This window comes from Symphalangus syndactylus, chromosome 9, assembly GCF_028878055.3.
Source record: "Symphalangus syndactylus isolate Jambi chromosome 9, NHGRI_mSymSyn1-v2.1_pri, whole genome shotgun sequence".
In the NCBI taxonomy this organism is placed as follows: Eukaryota; Metazoa; Chordata; class Mammalia; order Primates; family Hylobatidae; genus Symphalangus; species Symphalangus syndactylus.
Genome location: NC_072431.2, coordinates 116080774 through 116103761, shown reverse-complemented (window position 1 = coordinate 116103761; position 22988 = coordinate 116080774). Strand labels below are relative to the sequence as shown.

The 22988-nt window shown below is 40.0% G+C and overlaps 1 long non-coding RNA gene across 2 annotated transcripts in view; it reads right to left on the bottom strand.

Moving 5' to 3' along the window:
• Window positions 1-22988, bottom strand: part of LOC134731461 (uncharacterized) — a 95075-nt gene that overhangs the window by 51935 nt on the left and 20152 nt on the right. The gene's annotated exons all lie outside the window — the stretch shown is intronic.

Genomic DNA, 22988 nt, shown 5'->3' with positions numbered 1-22988 from the left:
TATGTTAGATAAAAACGTACCATCAATCTACAAATAAGTCTGTCACTCACCGACTATATTTCTCTAGGGAAGTTCCTTAAACTCTTAGTGCACAGTTTCCTGATATGCATAATGGGGGCCATAAAAATACTTGGTTCTTGAAAATAAATTAAATAACATAGGGATGATGGTTAATTTTAGGTGTCTATTTGACTGGGCTAAGGGATGTCCAGATAGCTGGTAAAACATTATTTTGGGGTGTGTCTGTGAGGGTGTTTTTGGGAGATATCAGCATTTGAATGGGCAGACTAAGATCACTCTCACCAATGTGGGCGTGCATCTTCCAATCCTTTGAGGGCCCAAGTAGAACAAAAAAGCAGAGGAAGGATGAATTTGCTCTCTTTAGTTGGCTTGTGACATCAATCTTCTGCCCTTGTACACTGGCGTTCCTGGTTCTGGGGCCTTTGGACTCAGACTGAATCACACTACTGGCTTCCCTTGTCCTCTGGCCTGCCAATGGCAAACTGCAGGACTTTTCAGCCTCTAGAATTGTGTGAGCCAATTCCTATAATAAATTTCCTCATAGACAGATAGATGGATAGGCAGGCAGACAGACAGACAGAGCCTATTGATTGTGTTTCTCTAGAGAACCCTAATGCAATGAAGAAATACATGTTAGTAATGGTCATTACTGTTGCTGGAAAACAGGTTTGAGGTGGAAGAATGTTCTTTCTGATTTATTGGTCTTCCTAAGTGAGCTAACATAACTGAGCTGGAGGTTGTTAAGACTACCTGCTCTTCTGCTTTTGTCTAAGAAGGAAATGAATGAGAGAGATAACACTCCTGCTTCACATGTAAGAGTTTTATGGGATAGTGACCAGTGATAAACGTGTTATTCTCTAACTATCAGGAGTTGGACGGAAGCAGGCAGATGAGACCACTAAAAATATGAGCCCCTAAACAGATTGGGGCTGCTGCAGCTGGCTTCACATCCAGCTGATCAGAACGATATCTTAGATCTAGCCCTGCTCCTCCAGCTCTCTCCAGGACTGGGCACACAAACCCAACCAAATGAACTCTGGTCCACAAAGAGACGCTAACATTATGTCTGTCATAACCACATCTGCTCCAGGAAATATTTCATGACCCATAAAAGTCCCCCCATCTTGGGGGCCAGGGAGGGAAAGTGCAATGGCTAAGTGACGAATTTCTCTTTTGGTTTGTGGCCACGTCTTAGTCAGTTTGGCTGCTATCACATGCATTTCTTATAATTCTGGAGTCTGGAAATCCTAGATCAGGGTACCACGTTCTTGGTGAGGGTTGTTCTCCTGGTTTAAAGATGGTCTCTCTTTATTGCTGTACCCTCACATGATGTATGTGTGGAAATACACACACACACACACACACACACACACACACACACACACACAGAGAGAGAGAGAGAGAGAGAGACAGAAAATGCATGAGCTCTGGCCTCTTTATCTTTTTATAAAGGCATTAATCCCATTCTTGAGGCCTCTGACCTCATGACCTAATTACCTCCTAAAGGCCACACCGCTAAACACATTGAGAACTTAGGCTTCAACATGCAAATTTTGAAAGGTACAAACATTCAGTTCACAGCAAGTCATGAAACCAAAAACGCTCTTATATTCTGGTTTTACAAGTAGAGTATTAAAGAGAGCTTCATGCAGATGAACCACACAGGATAACAGAAGTTGAAGTGTGTAGTTTTAACTTGTAAAGTTATTCCATACAAGGTATTGTACAATTTTTGAGTTAACGCAAGGCTATTCTATAATTTTCAATGAAGAATTTTGCATACTTCTATTAATGCTTGACATGCTAAAGCCAGGAAACACACTTTCCGTTCCTCCACAGTCTCCCCAGCTGTCTACTTGCTGTCCCTTAAACATACTGAACTCATTCCTGACTCCTAGATTTAGTCCTTAGTGTTCCATTCTCCATGTGGAACACTTTTATCTTTGCGTATCCAAACTTATCTAACCTTCACATTTTGTCCCAAGCCCCATCTTATATTTAGATGTTAAGACTTCTCCAATTCCTGCCATCTCCAGTCACCTTGCTTACAACTGTGTATATCCCACAGTGAATAATGTATTCTATGTGCCAGGAAGTGTGCTGTGCACTGGAGATGCAGCAGTGAACAAAACAATTGAGTGGTAAACAAGGCAGAGGAACAATCAGACAAAAATGAAAAAGATATTTCTATAGTAAAAGGTAATATGGCAAGATTACCAAGACAGACTTCAGAATGAGAAGAGACCTCACCAGGTTTCCTGAGACCTGGGGTGATGCCAGATTGGGTCAGACTCACTGTGAGCTGTCCTGGGAAAGAATCAAGGTTTGAGACTAGTAGTTACCACCACCCAGTGAAGTGTAGATAGAAATAAACTACCAGTACACACACAGTTTATTGTGGATAAGTCTGGAGTTATGCAAAGCCTATCCTCTCAAGATTTAGTGTAGTGTACCATTAAAGACACACTTCTTTGCCTCCTTTATAAAATGAACAGGTCTTTTTAAGTTCTGGTAGTTATCGCTCTTTCAATATATCATATCAACGCTATCTTTCTTCAAGCAGCATAAAGTGAATTTTGAAGTGTTTTATTCTGATGATGTCCCTTGAAAGATATCCACTTGTTAAGTATCTCTCATGTAATTTTCAGTCTAAAGTCCATCATCTGTAGACAGAAGTGAGGACAGCACAGTTGGAAAGAGGCCTAAAGCTGTTATTTTAAACAAATAGCTAGTTACAAGTGCTGGTGAGGGAGAGCTTTCCCATTTGTCTTTTCATACACAGACTAGCTTGTCGCCACAGCATTTGTGTCCCTAATCTGATTAGCTAGAGGGGTGTCCAGAAATCCCCTAGCTACAATAGCCACTTGCAAACTCCAAATACATCAAAACAATGATTAATAAAATATATCTATAAGCGTGTTTACAGTCGCAGGGGGTTAAGAGGGAAATGAAACAGCAGCTATTGCAAACTCCTTTCCCTTGGAATTCATAATTTATTTACCTTGTCTGTCCTGTTCCCGGTGTGGCTACCATCAATTGCATTCAATGTCAACTCCAACAGTCTGTTGTGCCTGCATTTCTAGCTCTACACACTAAAAATTCTATAAACACTTTCAAGAAAACATCAGCATCTACATATTAGTTATCCAGGTGAAATATAATTGCTACTAGGAAACGATCTGGAGGCCTATCCTTCCCGGTAAAAGGGTCCTTAAATAGAAGCATATTAATCAGGGTAGGCTAAGTGAGGAAAGAACCTCAAAACCTCAATGACTTAATATAATCAACAATTATTTCCCATTTATGCCAAATGTAATATGGATATTCCTGGTTTGGCTGTTCTCCTAAACACAAACTAAGGGATCCAGGTTCCTTCCAACTTTTACTGTTTGCAACTGCAACATGATATACCACTATTTTCATGGAATAATATGAGTGTAGGCATGGCCTACCAAAAATTTAACCACCTCTTCCAAAGTAACATATAATTATTTAGGTTCACATTAAATAAGCCAGAAATAGCCAAAGGCCTCACCTAGATTCAAGAGGCCTGGGAGATGTAAACCCAGCAAAATGGCATTCAACCTCCTGGAAAGGGAATGCCACGTTGCTGGTGATCAGCTAGCCATCTTTGTTCTGGGGACCTCATGTAGACATATTTTTTAAAAACACACACACACATGATCTACCAATCTCAACTCTTACCAATCCTCCAGGAGATGATCAACGCATGGCTCCTAAGTCCTCACAGTGATACAGTCCCGGTTTAAAGGCAGGGGTTTAGGAGGCCAAAAAACCTACATTCCAATTCTAACCCATCACTTATCAGTGGTGTGACCTTGTGCAGATAGCATATCCCTTCTCTGCTTCACCTGAACAATGGAGATAACCATCATATTTTATTCACAGAGTTGTTGCGAAAATTAAATGATGGGGCATGTCAATAAAGATACCCCCAAAATGAGAACAATGGCTATTTAATTACAACTTGATATAACAAGGAGTCAGCCACTGTCACTTGCATTTGGCAGAGTCAAAGTCAGGCAGGGAATGAGAAAACTTTGTAAGGAAAAAAGGGAAGGCTTCAGGTATGCTTTGATTGGAGGCTGCTGGCATGGGGAAGCTGGACATGGGCTAACCAGGACCAGACATCTTAAGTGATTGGCTCACGAAGCATAATGGACTTTCTCTGCTTGATCCTGAGTGGTAAGTGGCAAAAATTAGGGGAGCAGACAGTCACTAACCAAGTCCTGATAATAACGGGCTGATGCTACAGAAGTTGTGGTTTGGTGTCCCGGGTTGGTGGCTATGCAGTTCATGAGTCAGTTGTCACCATGGTCTGGCCTTTACCCCTTTACTTGCTCAGTCTCTCATGAGCTATTATTTTTTCCAAATTGGATGGTGGTTCTACTCTTCTTTCACAGACAGAGGTGATCTTCCCAGTTCTCCACTCCTATGGAAGAACTTTAATCAGAATTTTTATGTTCTTAGGCCCTTGCGTTAAGGGATGAGAGGCAGGGAAAATACAAGACAATAGCTTTAAATTCTGTGCTGTCTGGCAAAGCCAGGTCTACCACTAAGCTACACTGCATAGAGCAAATCTCTCCATAGCCAGGTGAAGCCACTATTAAAGAGCAATAGTGTGTTCTACAGTGCTGTGAATGAATGGGCTTTCCAGGATGCTAGAGAGCTGAGGGCAGAGAAAGAGTGTTCAGAAATGCCTACACACTGATTGCCTTTACCCCAGGTGAGGATGGAATGCTCTGACCTGAAATTGGCTCAACAACCAGCAGGGCCTGAAGTCTGCAAATATCTCCTTGAAGAATTAAGTACAGAGAGTTTATTGCGTGTGTAGATTCGTTATGAATGGTGATGAAAGGCACAATATAAAGTGACTCTGACTCAGCACAAACTTAAGCTTCTTGGATCCTGCAAGACCTTACTTTACATGGATAATGGTATCAGTAGCTACATGCCCCCACCTCACCCATTAGAGACTCTGGGGTCCAAGTGAAGTGGCAGGAAGATATTCTGCAGCTGCTTTTGCTCTGTGTTGTCACATCGCTTCTGCTAAGTTTCTGTATCCTTGACTAAGCCTCAAGCTTACAGCGTGTGTGTGTGTGTGTGTGTGGGTGTACATGCACACTTGCATTCCAGGGTTTGGATGGTTTTTATCATTAAAACATAGACCACTTGAAATTACGTAGGTGTCCTGGGTCAGACCACAAGTGGTGGCCAGTCTCAGCCATAAGCCTCAAAAGAGACATGTAGCACATTTGAAGAAAGCAACCAGGACAGAGAGAGACTTAAATAAATGACACATGAGAATGAATAGTTGAGGAATGAAAGGAAGGAAGGAACTAGGGATGTTAAACCTGGAAAAACTGAGTTCCTGCTAATAGCACCATCCAAAAATTGAATGTGTTTTCCCTGGATTGGCAGGAGGCAAACTAGTTAAGTCTCTATCCCGGGACATATTTGAACAAATATAACAATACTATGTTTGAAATGTGAATTGACTCCTTCTGCCCACCTCTAAGACTTTTCCTTTCCCTTGTAGCCCTTGATTCTTTACAAGCAGCCAAGTTGCCTGTCCTCATTGCCTCTGGGAAGGGATGAGCACAAAGCAGAGGAAAATGGAGCCCTTTCTTATATTTGTATTCCAAAGCCTAGACTCTTCAGGGAATGAGAACGGGAAAAAAAAATCTCCCACTACACTAGAAACCAAAATCATGCTCTGAGGCAGAAGGTGGAGACAGACTTAGAGGTTTTTGAACTCAGAGTCTGTGAAGCTCAGGATGACAGCATTTACCTGGAGAGACGCTGTAGGCCAGAACCGAGTCAACATTTGCAGATGGTCCAAATTTCCCTGGAACAAGGTCCATACACCGCCTGTGCCTCAGGGCGCTGCATCCTGCCTGCTTCAGTATTTCAAGTACACGGATGCCTGCTCGGGAGGCAAGAAGCATGTGAGGGGCAAGACTTCACATAGCCCCCGGAAGACTCACCTCCTGAGGGAAACTCACTCCCACTACAGCCTCACAACAGCCCAGATGTTTAAACTTCAGAGATTAAAGGGCGGAGAGTGGAACACTAAGCACCTAGCAAGATGAACGTGCTGATAAAAGGCCTAACTACTACGCTTTGGCAGAGTTGGAGAGACCAACCCCACAACCCCGAGCCAGGAAAGTAGAAAATTACACACAGACTGAATGATCACTTGGCATGGGGTTATGTAGAGGAAGTCAAATTAGGAGTCTGTGTTAGTTGGGGTTCTCCAGAGAAACGGAACCAATAGGGTGCGTGTGTGTGTGCGTGTGTGTGTGTGCGTGTGTGTGTGTAAAGGGACTTATTATAAAGAACTTGCTCATGTGATTATGAATGCTGAAAAGTCCTAACAGCTGCAGGGTGAGTCGGCAAGCTCAGAGACCCAGAGGAGATGGGATATAGTTACAGTCTCAGTTCGAAGGCCTGTGAATCAGAAGAGCTGATGGTGTAGTTCCAGTCGGAAGGTCAGCAGGTTCAAGACTCAGGAAGAGCCGATGTTTCAGTTCAAGTCCAAAGGCAGAAAAAAGCCAACATCTTAGTTGTAACGCAGTCAAGCAGGAGGAAGTCTCTCTTACTTGGGGGAGGGCCAGACTTTTTTGTTCTATTACAGGCTTTTGACTGCTTGGATGAGGCCCATCTACATTAGAGGACAATCTGCTTTATTCAGTCGATCGATTCAAATACTAATCTCCTCCAGAAATACCCTCACAGACACGCCCAGAGTAATGTTTGGCCAACTTTCTGGGTACTCTGTGGCCTAGTCAAGTTGACTTGTAAAATTAACCATCAACAGGGTCTCAATGGGATGACGATGAAGACCTTCCCAAACATAGATCTAGGGTGTTTTGTCAGGAGGGGATTCAGGCATCCAGAACTTGGAAAAAAAGAAAATGCACCAGGGAATTTGTTGAGGCTTATCTATGTTTGCCTTATCTTGCTGATGTTTCTTTCTAGGAATAGTTCAGTGTAGCCAGTCTGTGTTGATGTTCAGTGGAGCATCCAGCTATGGCATAAGTGCTTTGCACAGTTTTATAGTTAAATCCATGTTATTTATCTCGCATAAAACCAATTTTTTAGAGACATAAATAGCAAAAATTTTCCAAGGCTATAAAAATTGTTCTTCCAACTTTCCTGATAACCTGATCTTCTGGACCCAGTCAAGTCAGTACAATGTGGTGATTAAAATCAAATGTTCTAGAATATACAGGCCCAGATTCAAACTCGGGCTCTGCCAAGACATTTACAATGAACTTCAGCAAATTATTTAAAATCTTCGAAACTCAGTTTCCACATCTACAAATGTGAAGATAGTGACACTGCTTACACTTATTAAATCAGAGGATGCCAGTAAATAACTTAGCCCTGTATTTGCCACAAGCCAAATGCTTAAGATGTATTAGAAGTGGTTATAATAACTTGGATGGAGTTCTTTAAAATGTGCTGCCGGCATTGCCCTGAAATCTTTTAAAAACACCTCCTCTACTTATCCTTTCCCTTCCTCTTGCATCCCACAACTTAACTATCCATAACAACTACCACTGATTTTCAAGGTTAGCAGATAGATTTCTGGCTGAAATCCTGGATGATAATTTCTCCAGAAACTCAGGAAGCCATTTACGAAGGGCAAGGATTTGACTTGCATGCCAGAAAGGTGGAAACCAGAGAACAGAGATAAATAATCCTATTTCCTCCTTCAAATTAAAGCTTTGTGCGCATGCATGTGCACCAGAGAATACTGACTTAATCAGAAGCATTCAATTAAGATTACAAAGAGTAAAATACAGCCTCAGAACTGAGGCAAGCACAGCAAACAAGCAGTTACTTCTATAAAATCCAACCTCATGACAATGCTCGGTATCACTGATGTGTGGATATGAGCAATTCCAGAAAGTAGAATAATTGCACCATTTGACAATAATGCAAATGTTCTCTCCTTTACTATGTTGCTTTACCTCTGGCTGTGAGTCCGGAATTTTCCAGAGAGAAGACACTCAAGAAAGATGTTGCCTTGACTACTTTTAAAGATAGATTTCTAGATGCAAATATATTTCTAGATGCAAATTTTCAGTCACATAAAAAAAAAAAAACAGCAGGTCAGCTACAGTCTGTTATTATTTTAAACCACACTGGTTTCAACCAATGGTTTCAAGAGGCAGATGACTTTGAAAGGAGTTTCTTTAGATAAAGTTTCACAGACGTAATCAGTCAAGGGAGATACCACATGACTGAATCATCATTATCCCATATGGAAAGAGTACCTTTGTGCACAAGATACTTGTGAACAAATATCTCTAATATATATGAAAGATCTTTCTATTTTGATAGGATTTTTTCTATATATATATTTCTATTAAATACATATGGTGAAATTTTATCTATAGTAAAAGAAAAATCCTATCATCTCTTGGAAGGAAATTATGTCAAAATGAGAATGTGTCATTAGTCTTCAGGAAGGCCAAATTAAACCTCACTGCAATACTCCAACACACACATTAGAATGATAAAGTTAAAAAAACAAAGCAAAACTCTGACTATACCAAGCACTGGAAAGGATATGCAGGAAATGGAACTCTCACGTGCTTGTGATAGAAATATGAAAGGGTACAACCACTTTGGAAAACTATTTGGTGCCAGGTGCGGTGACTCATGCCTGTAATCCCAGCACTTTGAACGGCCAAGGTGGGGGGATCACCTGAGGTCAGGAGTTTGAGAACAGCCTGGCCAATATGGCAAAATCCTATTCCTACTAAAAATACACACACACAAAAATTAGCTTGGTGTGGTGGTGTGTGCCTGTAGTCCCAGCTACTCGGGAGGCTGAGGCAAGAGGATCGCTTGAATCTGGGAGATGGAGGTTGCAGTGAGCCAAAATTGTGCCACTGTACTCCAGCCTGGGTGACAGAGCAAGACTCCATCTCAAAACAAAACAAAAACTATTTGGCAGTTTCTTACAAAATTAAACATACAACTGCCATATAATCCAAGTATTCCATGCCTAGGAATTTAGGGAAGAGAAACAAATATGTATGTTCACATGCAGACATCACATGAATGTACACAGCAGCTTTATTTGTAATGGCAAAAAACTAAGAACAACCCAAATCAACATCAAATAAATGGGTAAACAAATTGTAGCACATCCATACAATGAAGTGGTACTCTGCTACAAAAAGGAACAAATTATTGATACATGCAAAATGGATAAATCTCAAAAACATTATACCATGTGAAAGAAGTTACATGAAAAAAGAGTATACATAGTATTTTTCCATTTATATAAAATTGTAGAAAATTCAAACATTAATTTATAGTGGCAGGAAGCGGATCAGAGATGTTGTCTGGGAAGGTTTTGGGGGGAGGAATAGATTCCAAATAGGCACAAGGAAATTTTGAGGGATGGTGGTGATGTTCATAGCAGCTTTATTTGTAATGGCAAAAAACCAGGAACGACCCAAATCAACATCAAGCAAATGGATAAACAAATTAGTGATATAGATAAAGATGGTGGTGATATAGATGTTTGTTTTCTAGATGTAGTGATGGTTTCATAGATGGATTCACAGGTCAAATCTGAATTGTACACTTTAAATATGCGTAGTTTATTGTACCTCATTTAGCTATCAAGTATAAAGACAAAAAACATCTTCTCCTTTGTGAATTTCTCTTCCTCTGTCTCTTATTTTGCTCCATATATTGTATACGTGTGTGTGTATATAGGTATATATGTGTGTGTGTATATATATATACGACACCCACTAACAGCATCCATATATTGTATATATTGTATACATGTGTGTGTATATATGTATATATGTGTGTGTGTGTGTATACATACATATATATATATATATATATATGTATATGAATATATGACACCCACTAACGGCATCTTCATTTCCCCTTGAGGAATATGCTTTCCTGATTCTCACTCCTTCAATTCCTGCATTGTGGCAAGCAGGAAAGCCGTGTGATTCAGTCTTGGCGAGACGAGGATACCCTTTTAGCCAGTGTGATGGTTAAGAGACGAGCTGTACCCTAACCTGGGCCAATGAGATCAGACTAGGAAGTCCTGAATTAGGACTTCTCTTCAGATCGCAGAGAAAGAGCCTGACTTAGAGTGTGAAAATGTAAGCATGGAACTGCAGGCAGACATCTGGCTCCACCAAGGGAAAGCCTGCCTAAAATGGAGCCAACACAGAGGAGAGATGGCACGATCCTGTGTGAGCGGCTGAGTTCAGATGTGCCTGAAGGCAGATCTATCTCTGTACTTTCAGTTTTGTGGCCAATACATTTCACTTTTCATTAAGCCAATCTCAGCTGGGTTTTTTGCCACTTGCCATTATCTCTCCTCCTCCTGGCCAAAGAATGACGTGTGATGTCCATGGGAAAGCATTACATATTTGGTAGTTTTCCCACCAATGAAAAATTGATGGGAATGCTTAAGTGATTTTAAAAACCCACTAGATAGCTCTTCTAAAATTATAAATGGTGGTAAATGAATAGACAATTTGACAAGCCAGAGGATGCTCATGGTATGGTCCTCTCTACTCAATGTTATCTCAAGAGAATCCTGGACAAGATGAATACAAGAAGCAAAATAACTCTTATTAGTTGTGTGACTTTAGGCAAGTTGTTTAACCAGAGTCTCAGTTTCCTCATTTCAAGAGAAGGCTAATGGCAGTATCTACTTCTTGGGTTTTTAGGACAGTTACATTAAACCATGCACATGAAGTCCCTACCCTAAGGTAAGTCCTCAAAAAATATTTGTTGTGTTACTCTAAGACGCTAGTAATCTTTACCTATACTAAAAAGCCCCAATGGTTCTCCCTTCTCTTAACAAAAACCCTATGCATTCTTCAAGTCCCACCACCTCCTCCAGGAAAATCTCCCTTGATTACTTCAATACACAATGTAGTGATTTCTTTTTTCTGGATTTCCAAACCATTTACTACAAATGTGTGTCTGATACCCTTATCTTATTTTGTCATAAACTGAATTTCCAGTCCTAGGCTGGAGCCAGTTCACAGTAGATCTTTGGAGTTAATTATTAAATTTTCAGAAATTTTGAGAGATGGTTGCTAAATATTCCATTATTTAAAAATTAAATTACAGAAAATTATGATTAAATAAGTTAAATTAAAAACAAAGGCAATACCCAAAACATAATGCTTTCCACTATTTGTATAACATTTATGATATTTTGCTATTATCTATACTCTTGAAATGATGTCTGTTATATGTATATAGAGGACACTATTAAATGGAGTGTTACTGTACATCTCTTTCTGAATTCAGTGTCATCATGTTGGCAACTTGTAACTTGCAAATGGTCATGGCAGGAGAATTCACACCTTCGAAATCAGCAAATGCTGCAAATCAGGATTCCACATCCCTACTTAAATTCTTTGAGATGCGGTCTCACTCTGTCCCCAGGCTGGAGTGCAGTAGTGTGATCTCGGCTCACTGCAAGCTCCACCTCCTGGGTTCAAGCTCTTCTCCTGTCTCAGCCTCCCGAGTAGATGGATTACAGGTGCATGCCACCAAGCCCAGCTAATTTTTATATTTTTTAGTAGAGACAGAGTTTCACCACATTAGCCAGGCTGGTCTCGAACTCCTAACTTCAAGTGATCCGCCCACCTCGGACTCCCAATGTACTGGGATTACAGGCGTGAGCCACTATGCCCAGCCTCCACACCCCTACTTTCTGGTGCCAGTTGTTAAACATTTAGAGGCACACCACCGATTTTAGCTTTTGCACATTTTAAATTGTTCCACTAGGTTCATTAGCTCTTTGATCATAGGAATGCTTCACATTTGTCTTTGCCCTCTGTGTTGTTCAACATATACAGTGGGTGCTCAACATTTTGCCCCTTGATAGGAGCCTATAAAGAAGCAATCATTTCACAAAGAGAGCTTTGCTATGTGCTATTAATCTATCTGACCTTATGCAGTTAAAAATACCTCCAAGCACACACAAAAACCTTGCAGGTCTATCACTGTTTGAGTTGTAAACAATGGGGAAAATGCCAAACGTGAAAACAGAGTAAAAATATTACAATGGGACAGTCGAAGTGAATGCATACTGACACATCCTTACCCCCTAACAAAAAGCTAAGATCAGTCGAATTCATGTCACAGGGAACTGGTCCAAAAAATCATCAATGTTTCACCTAGAGAAAAGAAAAATGTAGGTGCGCAGAGGGCAATAAAAAAGTATCTTCAAATAGCTGAAAGGCTATTAAAAAAAAAAGACTAGGTATGTTCTGTATTGCACTAGACAATAATAACACCAGAATCAATGTTTAGATGTTACAGAGAGACACATTTTTATATAATGAGGAAGAACTGTCCTACAAAGATGGCCCAAGGTGCAATAGTCAACCTCAGGAAGTAGGCAAATTCCTGCTCCAGTATTACTCAAGTACAAGGTGTGGCATACAGTAGCAATTTAACATTTTTACATGAATGAATGAGTGAACAGGCTGGCAGTGGTTCTCAACTGGGGCTACTAATTCTTCCTAAGAGGTGTTTGGAAATGCACTGAGGCACATAGTGAGAAGCAAAGATGTTAAACAATGCAGTGAAGGATGTCCCCACACAAGAAATTACCACCACACAAAATGCCAACAGCATCTCTCGAGAAATATTGAGAAATACTGAGCTAGACAAATCCTGGAGGGAATGTTTTAAAGATCAACATTCAATCATGAAGTAAGTGTTAACTGAGTGACTGGCAAGTTCCAAGCACATTGCTAAAACTTTAGGGCTAAAAGGTTGCATAAGATAGTTTCTTCCTACAAGAGGCTCGAGACTAATGGGAGAGAAAAAGTAACCAGTTTCAAGAGAGTGAAAAATGGCTAATCTAGAAATCTGAACAGGCAAGGATAGGGCAGAGGGCTCCTCTAACTATTGGGGTGTGGGGCAGTTCAAAGGGTAGGGAGGCCTCTCAGAGGCCTTGAGTTGGGTTTTGTAGAATACGTACAGGAATTTGCCAAGAGGGAAGAAGAAATTCCAGATGGAGAAAACAGTAGGGGTTAAGGAACAGAAGTGTGAGAAAACATGGTGCTAGAGGCCTGAGAAAGCAATCCATGTAGAAAAGAATTACTTTCGTCATAGTTACATTTGGGTAACTGGTATATTTTGTAAACATTCCCACACAGAGCATATTATGAGAACCTAAGCACTGTTTCAGTGAAGCTTGAGTATGGGCACCGTTGAAAAAGGAGACTGGGGAGTTGAGGACATGTTCTTTGCAACCCTGGGAATCTTTGACTTTTTAGAGGAGAGGGGAAGAGTTATCTCTGGGTTGCCATAGGATGAGCAGAAACCAAGGCCCTCATCTTACACCACTCTCCTCCTTCTCCCTGCTCACTCTGCTCAAGCAACATGGGCTTGCTTTCTGCTGCTTGAGCTCACAGCTAAGCTTATTCTCCCATCAAAGTATCTGCATGTGTTCTTCCCTCTCCGTAGAACACTCCTTCCCAACCATGAGATCTCATTTCAGTAGCACCTCCTCAAAGAGGCCTTCTCTTGTCCACCCAATCTAAAATAGCATCAGCTGAAATGTTCACATTCTTTCACTTGATTATTGCTTGTCTTCATAACTAGAGTGCAAGTTCCATGACAGCAAGACTGCCTTGGCCTTGTTACCTGTATAGTCCACAACTATGGGTACCACTACACCATTTATTCACACCTGGCCATTTCATCCTACGACAGATAAGGAGAAAACGGACCAGAGGAGAGCACATGGGATGGTTAGGAGACTCCACACCACAGTCTAAGAAGAAGAAACTACTGTCTGGTCCACCTAAAAACCTGAATGAGACTAGAAAAAACTTGGAAACCATGTGCTTTGGGAGAAAACTGCAGGTCCTGGGATATTCAGCCCCAGTAAAAAGTAGTCTCAGATGGTGCATCCTCTTTTCAAATGTCTGGAGGTATCATGTGGAAGGAGGACTGGAACTGCTCTGGATGATACGCCAGGGGAAAGACCACAGGGGAGAAGACAAGTGAGAAAGTAAGACTTCAGCTCCACATGAGGAAGCACAGTAACAGGCAAAGCGACAGTCGAAAGTTCACAAGGGCCTTTCAGAAAGTTCCAGGTTCCCATCAGCAGAGCTGTTTAAGCAGAAGCTGGCTAACCAGTCCAATAGGGATGAAAAGCTCAAGCCTTAGTAAGAGAGCAGACAAAATAACTAACATTTGTATGTCACTAACTGCATGCCAGGAGCACTCTTCGAGGTACATGAAAAATATGAACTCATTAAATCCTTACAACAACCTGAGAAGGCAGGTGCTTCTGTCATCATTTTACAGCACAGACTAAGACACAGAAGTCAAATAACCTGACCGAGTTCACCTTGCCAGGAAATGGCAGAGCTAGCTTTTTAAATGACCTTTGATGTGTCCTCTAAATTTCACAGTAATTTTTTTATGCCTCAACTAGCAATGAGTTGCTGTCCTATTTTTATCATCTCCAGGGAAAAAGCTTTCCAAAATGTCCAAGTGTGACTGTCCAGCACCATGGGGGTTCAGAGTGTAGGTGGCACATAACGCCGTACTTCAATACTTGCATAGAACAGTCATTCTGAAAAGCTGTGCTGAATGAGGGACTCAGCCCTTGGTGTAGCACATATTTCTTTATTTTTATTGTCTATCTCCCCATAACCTTCAGATCCACAAAGAAAAGGATTTTGTTATCGTTGACTGCTATGTCCGCAAGTGTTGAATAAATATTTGTTGAAAATAGAAAAGAAAGAAAAGAAGAGGGCCGGGCGCGGTGGCTCACGCTTGGTATCCCAGCACTTTAGGAGGCCGAGGCAGGCGGATCATGAGGTCAGGAGATCGAGACCACGGTGAAACCCTGTCTCTACTAAAAATACAAAAAATTAGCCGGGCGTGGTGGCGGGCGCCTGTAGTCCCAGCTACTCGGAGAGGCTGAGGCAGGAGAATGGCGTGAACCCGGGAGGCGGAGCTTGTAGTGAGCCGAGATCGCACCACTGCACTCCAGCCTGGGCGACAGGGCGAGACTCCGTCTCAAAAAAAAAAAAAAAAAAAAGGAAAGAAGAGGAGGAGGAGGAAGAAAGTCAGTATCTTCAAAGGATTCTCCACCTTGGACTCGGCACATTAGCTTCTTTGCGGGCCTTTTCATTTGAACATATCAAGAGAAAAACCACTAGGAGCCCAGATCTCAGACAAACTAAACATGCAGCTTTTGTGGTTTTCAAAAGAATCCATTGCAAACAGTTTGGTTTCCAGGTTAAAAGAAAAACAAAAACAAGCACTTTTCAAGCAAGGTAGCTGAAGCACAGATAAAAGTTTAGAGTGCATCTCTGGGTTGCTGTCAAAATCCCTTTCTGATTAAATGTAATAAAAGAGAGTCAATACTAAAATGTTAATAAAATGCTGTTTTTCCCCTAGTCACTAGCATCTAATAAAGGTGTTTTGATCCTATTTATGAAATAAATTATATTACTTAGTACCCAAAGGTGCGATTTTGTCTGTGGGAGGTAATCATATTCTAATTTAATGACAGAGAGGAAAAATCATGCGTGACTAAAATAGCTATAACACAGGCTATCCAGCTTTAAGAAGACTTACATCTTGAAAGGGGCTACAGACATGCCAATGCTTGTTAAAGTATTAAAATTAACATGTTTAAATTTTTTCATTTACTATATATTCAGTGTGCCTTCTTCCAGATCCCATAAGCCCACACTATCTTTCTCATGCATATTTAATCTTTCTTTCTCTGGGAAGTCAACTCCACAACCACCCCTCCAGAAAAAGAACTGTAAACAAGGCTGAAGGGAAAAGTGAGACAGGGAGATGAGGCGAGAGCAATGCAAAAGGACAGATGGCTAAGAATAGCAGAGCATCCTACAGTCACCCCTCAAAGGAAGAGAGAGACAATTAGAACCAGAAGGGAGCAGATTCATTTTAGAGGCATTTAAGGCTCTAATATCTTCCCCAAACAGAGAAATGGGTTCTATTTTGAGGCAAAGGGGAGGCTTATGAATACTTTATAATGTTTGCATTAGACAGCCTATGTCAGCATGAATAGATTGCATCCTTTGGGTGAGTAAGCCACTCCCTGGTCAGCGGTTAGAAATTTTAAATGTCTTTCCCGAAGCAAACTTCCTGGGAGCAGTTGAGTCACCAACTAAGGTGATTTAGAGGCAGACAGAAAACCTTTAATGGAGAAATAATGAACCACTTTGCATGCATCCATTAGGCCCCAAGTGTATAGAAGGCCTCCCAACACGGTTCAGCAGAAAACCATTAGTGCAGCCACATTTTGAACTGTATGAAGACAACTGGGGAAGAACCTAAAGCAGAAACTCTCTCTTCAGCCACACAAACATCATTTTCTACCTTAAGCTGGGATGGCATGAATGGTATGTGATTTTGTAAGAAAAAAGGGGTCAGTATGATTTATTAAAATTCTAATCATTCAATCAAAATTTCTGGTGAGGATTCCCTTAATACTTGGGTAACCGTAACCAAGGCCATCCTGCTGTCCAAGCACATTTTTGTTTCAAGTGAGTAGGGGAAGTGCTGTGCCTGAGTGATACAGGAAATACATGCTTTCCTATAAGATTGCTAAGGGCTAACTAAATTCTAGGCCTAATTAATTTCATTAAAATGACATTTGGTTTGAAAAATATTTTATAGTTTCAGTTCCCTCAGAAGTAGATCAAGAGGTGGATATTAGAATGCAAGTGGGAGGTGATTTGGGGCAACTCCAGCAAAAACATGAGACAGGAAAAGGGAAGTGAGCTAATTAAAGGTTCATTGTCAATAAATTACCACAATGGGCAAGTGGAGCTTAATCTCACTGGGGAATTCCAGGAAGCAGCATAGAAAATGTGCCTCAAAACTTAACCTGCCTGAGAGAGGAAGTATCGTCACATACCAGCTCCCCATTATGGGATGCTGGGGGTGGGAAAAAGGCCTTAATTGTCCAGCACTTTCCAACCTGCTGCCTGCCTGAGGGTGGAGGAGTGGGTGGTGGTTGAGGGAGAAAGCCGAGTGGGTTTCAGCAGCCACGGAAAGCACGTAAGGAGAAAGAAGCCGGTGCTTGCACCAGAAGTCAAGCCCAGTGTGCACTGAAATGGCAGGGGTCTAGGGCAGCAAGAGCAACTGCTGCCGCAGGAAGAAAAGTCCAAAAGGAAGCAAGTGCCAGTGGACTATAGCGAACTAGAAAACACAGGCTTTCAGTGTCGCTTGTAGATACTAACATTTGTTACAGGCTTCAACCAAACCAAAAAAAGTTACTCATATATCCCCAGCAGCTGCAGCCACACAACCACTACCACCACCCAGTGCCCAGAATGCTTAGGTGGAAGACAAAGCTGGATTGTTCTGCTTAATAAGGGGAGTGGAACTTAAAGTGCCCTAAGAGAATCAAGGAAAGAAGACAGATGCCTAGGAGCCTGGGTACTGTGTGAAAGTTGAGGAAGAAAAAAAAAAAAAATCACCACCCCTACTCTCCATTCTGCTCTAGGAAGAATAGCAATGTAGAAAAGACTGGAGAAAAGAAATCTGTAACAGACGATTTTTCATAATTTCTTGTTTCTTAATGTGAGACACACATATGCACATACAATAAACTTCTTCTCCCCACTATTCTTAAAAATCTTCAGTGCAAACTACATTATCTACTAACACTATGGTAGGAGGTGATTCTAGAGGCACTCGGAAAGTTGCCATGCTCTACATCTGAGGTGAGCATTGACAAGGGGACAGTGCACTTCCTAGCTATATCCCTGTTCAGAGCACTTTCTAACATACCAGAACTCTAAAACAAGTCACTCGTTTGCTGATTCAGTCTCAGATGTACATTTTGGTATTTCCCCCGCCAAGATCCCCCATTAGATGTTTTAAAAATTGAGACCAACATTAAACTCTGACTTCTGGGGGTAAAAACTCCCAGCAGTTTTAATATATGGTGATAACCACATAGCTCTAATCAGTTAAGGAGTATGTATTAAGATTGCCACAATCCCCACCACTCTTTTTGTTTCCCATACATTACTCTTGCACTGATTTTTTCCCAGGAAATCCTAGCAAAAATGCGTCTAGCAAACATGGAAAAAGGATAACCACTGCTAGCCAGAGCACTGCATGATTCTAGAACAAAAGAGAATGTATATTTCTCTGTGGAAATGAAGAACAATCCTAAGTCTAAAACAAAAAGTGTGTGTTGTGTATGAAGTTTCTGGAGTCCTTGAGATTGACCTTTATGCTCAGAAAAAATTACTCAGATGGCACTTTGGTTTTAAATGTTAATATTTGATTTTTCAGGTTATAAATTTAAAAGTCTAAAATAAATAAATTTAAAAGCCTACTTTTTCCTTCAGCTTACAAATGTAATTCTGTTTATAATCTAGTGAAGTTTAGCAACTGCTTTTAAGGGTACTTAGAGGAATATTTAGCACCATTTATAAATAGTTAATTAAACCTCTTCAAACATTTTTAAATTCATTTATAAATTTAATATATTTGATTTCCTTTTAAGTACTTCAATTGTCTGACTTTAAACCTTCCTGGGTAATTAAATAAATCTCCGAAATCAAATGAATTAAATTTATAAATATGGTGAATCAAATTCGTTTAAATATTCCAGCACTGTAGATCAATTTAGTAATATTTCAACCCAAAACCATAAGCCTAAATCAATTACTCAATTATGCATTTTATATTGGAACTATAAGGCTGGTCTGTTTAACAGAACAAACTCTCTTAAGCATTACAAAAACTTAAATACCAAATAAACACGGATTCCTTTTTAACACAAAAGCATGTTGTGTTAGTTTTGATTCTCTCAAATACTGCTGTATTTAATTTAAAACTTTACTCTTTTAACTCCCTAGTTAAAAGAGATGATGACTTCTTTTCCAACGAATGAACACCACTGTTGATTTTGACCAAGTCATTAGAGTCTTCGCAAAATTGATGGGAGATCATGAGCCCTATTTATAGACTATGTGAGGGACTTCAAACTAAAGTTGGTGGCCATGTAACTTAGTTCCTAAGATTTGAGTCACACTGTAACCAAACTGCAAATGAGATTAGAGTTTGTAACTGTCACTCAGGCAGCTGTACCACTTGACTGGATTCTATAGTTCTTCGGCTCCTAAAATATATAAATATTTCCCCTTTTAAATCTAAAGACCTGTGATATAATTGAAGAATACTCATTCTTTTTCTGTATTTCCCAACTCTGCCCCACCCTATAATGTCTGTTATGGACATTAAAATTATATTGTCCAAATGGATTCCTGACATTTCAAACAGATTTTGTCTATTTGGTCACGATGTCCAAGACAGTTCTACTGACAGTGCTATATGGAAAGACCACACCAAGTCCCCTCTACTTATCAGTTCCCGGTAGGTATCTGCTATGATCACCTGTGAGATACACCATACCACGAGTTTGGAAATCCAAAGGTTGTTAATGTATGGATTTCAGGCAAACTGTATAAGCACTCAAGTTAAAAATGAAAGGGGAGGTAGGGATGTATTGTTTAATGATTCTTAACTTTTTGGAGGTCACCAACACTTCAGAGAATCTGATAAATGTTATGAACCTTCTGCACAGAAACACACAAACCCTGTAGTTTATAATTTCCAGGATTTTGTGTTTCCCCTGACATTCACTAACAGATATCACGTTACAAGAAGCAACACAAAATCTTGGACTAGATGGATCTTTAAGGTCCTTTTCCCAACACGGTCCTGAAAACACAATCCATCAAAGTGACGCATTACAGAGGAGATTTCAGAAATTTGTTTTGGAGGATTAGTTTTCACAATGACTAATACAGAGAGCTCATCATAATCAAAGCAGAATAAAGTTCAATGGAAATTAAACAGACTAAATTTTCTTTCTTTTCCAAAATTTTTTGTAGTCTGCCCTAATTTTCATTGACATGTATGGCAGAAGTAGGGTAGAGTGAAAAAGTAACCTAGAAGGTTAGAAAAGATAATTTTATTCAGCTTGGAGAAGTAACAGTGATGAAAATTTTTATGATGGGTATTCCAAGTACGTAAAAGGCTTTTATACAATGAAAGATAATAAGCTTATTCTCCATCATTACTAAAGATAAAATATAATTTCAAGATAATAGAACATTTTGGGGTTTTGTTTGGTTGGTTTTTGGATGACTTACTTAAGATAATAATGGAAACAACTTATCTGGAAATCACAACCTCCAGTGTTCCTCATTTGTCTGGGATTATTAAGAACTACTAAACAGCAAGAGGAACCACATGTTTTGTGAATGAATTAATATGAATGAATGACCTCTTAATATTCCTTTCAAACTGATAAGTCGACATATTTCATTGCAGATTATGTAGTTTTTCTATTTGTTTAAGCAGTTGTTTGATCTACACACTCTATGCTCTTTACTAAATAGAAGTAATCCTATTCATATCATGGTATTTTTTTAGAGTCTACATTTTACCTGTTAATATCAATTCTGTTGAGTTTAAATTCCCCACTGATAGCATAAGTTTAAAGAAAGAGTTATAGCTATTTAAGAGTCTCTTTGGGCCCTCTATGTGCTACAAGCTAAAGGCAAACTTCTAACATGGTTTTACCTTGTGGAGTATTTTTGGAGGTTCAGTGGGTTTTGAAATTATTTTATCTGTAGAGCCCCCCACCAAAGCCAGGGCTCCTGCACTGAACACATTCAAGGCTTGGGTTTAAGCTGCCTGGCTCATAGAGTAACAAAGAAAACAAAGCTCTCATGCATGAGGCCGTCAACAAAAGCAACACACTTTCTTTAAAGTTTCAGTTCAATAAATGTTTGCCTTACGGGAAAGATCTTTTTGCGTTTTGAGACTTTTTCACTCAAATGCTCTCATTTTAAATCACGTTTTAAAAAAATGCCTTTATTGTTGTTGCTAGAGATGGGACTCTCCAAGGCGCCTACAAAAACAATGAGGTTGTAGTGAACTGAAAGGCAAAAGGCTTGAACTCTATGACCTTACACCTCTATGGTAAGAGGTAATGAGAGTAAGGTATATAAAAATGAACAGACCTAAAACCATAAAAACCCTAGAGGAAAACCTAGGCAATACCATTCAAGACATAGGCATGGGCAAAGACTTTATGACTAAAACACCAAAAGCAATGGCAACAAAAGCCAAAATTGACAAATGGGATCTAATTAAACTAAAGAGCTTCTGCACAGCAAAAGAAACTACCATCAGAGTGAAAAGGCAACCTACAGAATGGGAGAAAATTTTTGCAATCTATCCATCTGACGAAGAGCTAATACTCTGAATCTACAAGAAACTTCAATAAATTTACAAGAAAAAAACAAAACAACCCCATCAAAAAGTGAGCCAAGGATATGAACACACACTTCTCAAAAGAAGACATTTATGTGGCCAACAAACGTGAAAAAAAGCTCATCATCACTGTTCATCAGAGAAACGCACATCAAAACCACAATGAGATACCATCTCACTCCAGTTAGAATGGCGATCATTGAAAAGTCAGGAAACAACAGACGCTGGAGAGGATGTGGAGAAATAGGAATGCTTTTACAATGTTGGTGGGAGTATAAATTAGTTCAACCATTGTGGACAAGAGTGTGGTGATTCCTCAAGGATCTAGAACCAGAAGTACCATTTGACCCAGCAATCTCATTACTGGATATATACCCAAAGGATTATAAATCATTCTACTAGAAAGACACATGCACACGTATGTTTACTGCAGCACTATTCACAATAGCAAAGACTTGGAACGAACCCAAATGCCCATCAATGATAGACTGGATAAAGAAAATGTGGCACATATATACCAGGGAATACTATGCAGCCATAAAAAAGGATGAGTTCCTGTCCTTTGCAGGGACATAGATAAAGCTGGAAACCATTATTCTCAGCAAACTACACAGGAACAGAAAACCAAATACCGCATGTTCTCACTCGTAAGTGGGAGCTGAATAATGAGACTACACGGACATAAGGAGGGGAACATCACACACTGGGGCCTGTCAGGGGTTGGGGGCTAGGGGAGGGATAGCATTAGGAGAAATACCTAATGTAGATGACGAGTTGATGGGTACAGCAAACCACCATGGCATGTGTATACCTATGTAACAAACCTGCACATTCTCTACATGTATCCCAGAACTTAAAGCATATATATAAAAAAAAAGTGTAAAAAAAATGGATAGACAGTGAGAATGGAGGGAGTAAATGTCTTCAGGAGTTGGGCAGCTGCCATGTAAATGTGACTTCGGAGACTGCATGCTTCCTCTAATGCCATTCAAATCTGAATTTTTAAAAAATTCAGCAAAAAAGACATACATAAGGTGGATTAAATCCGAGCATTCAGAGTCTGAGGTGTTTTTGTCCCCTCCTATACTAACATTCCTCATCTATAAAGAAGTTGGCAAATCTCCATGGATCTTCGCCTTGTAGAAGAAGTGGCCTAGAAGTAAAAATAACTTCTAGGAAGTTCTTCAGTGCTGCTATAACCAAACCTGTCCATATGTTAGTAAATGTTTCTATTTTGCCCTCACTTTCCTTAGGGCCAAGCCCCTTTTTTCAACACTGCATATTTTTCATAGAACACTCCAATTACCAATTGGGAAAAAAGTGCTTCATATTTATGCTGAACTAAAACATGCCATATACTAGAACTTAAAGTCAGAATATGCAAATCCCTAAAATAAAGCAAAATGACAAGTCACCACAGGAGATGTATTTTAGTCCAATCATATATAAAATCCAGAAATTATGCTAAGTTGGCAATCACTAAAAAAGGCATGTATTCCTCTATTCATTCATCCAATTATCCATTCATTTTTAAAATTCAGTCATCATATACTGCACTCCTATTATGTGCTAGGCACTGAGGATAAAAAGATGAAAGAAACAGACACATCTTT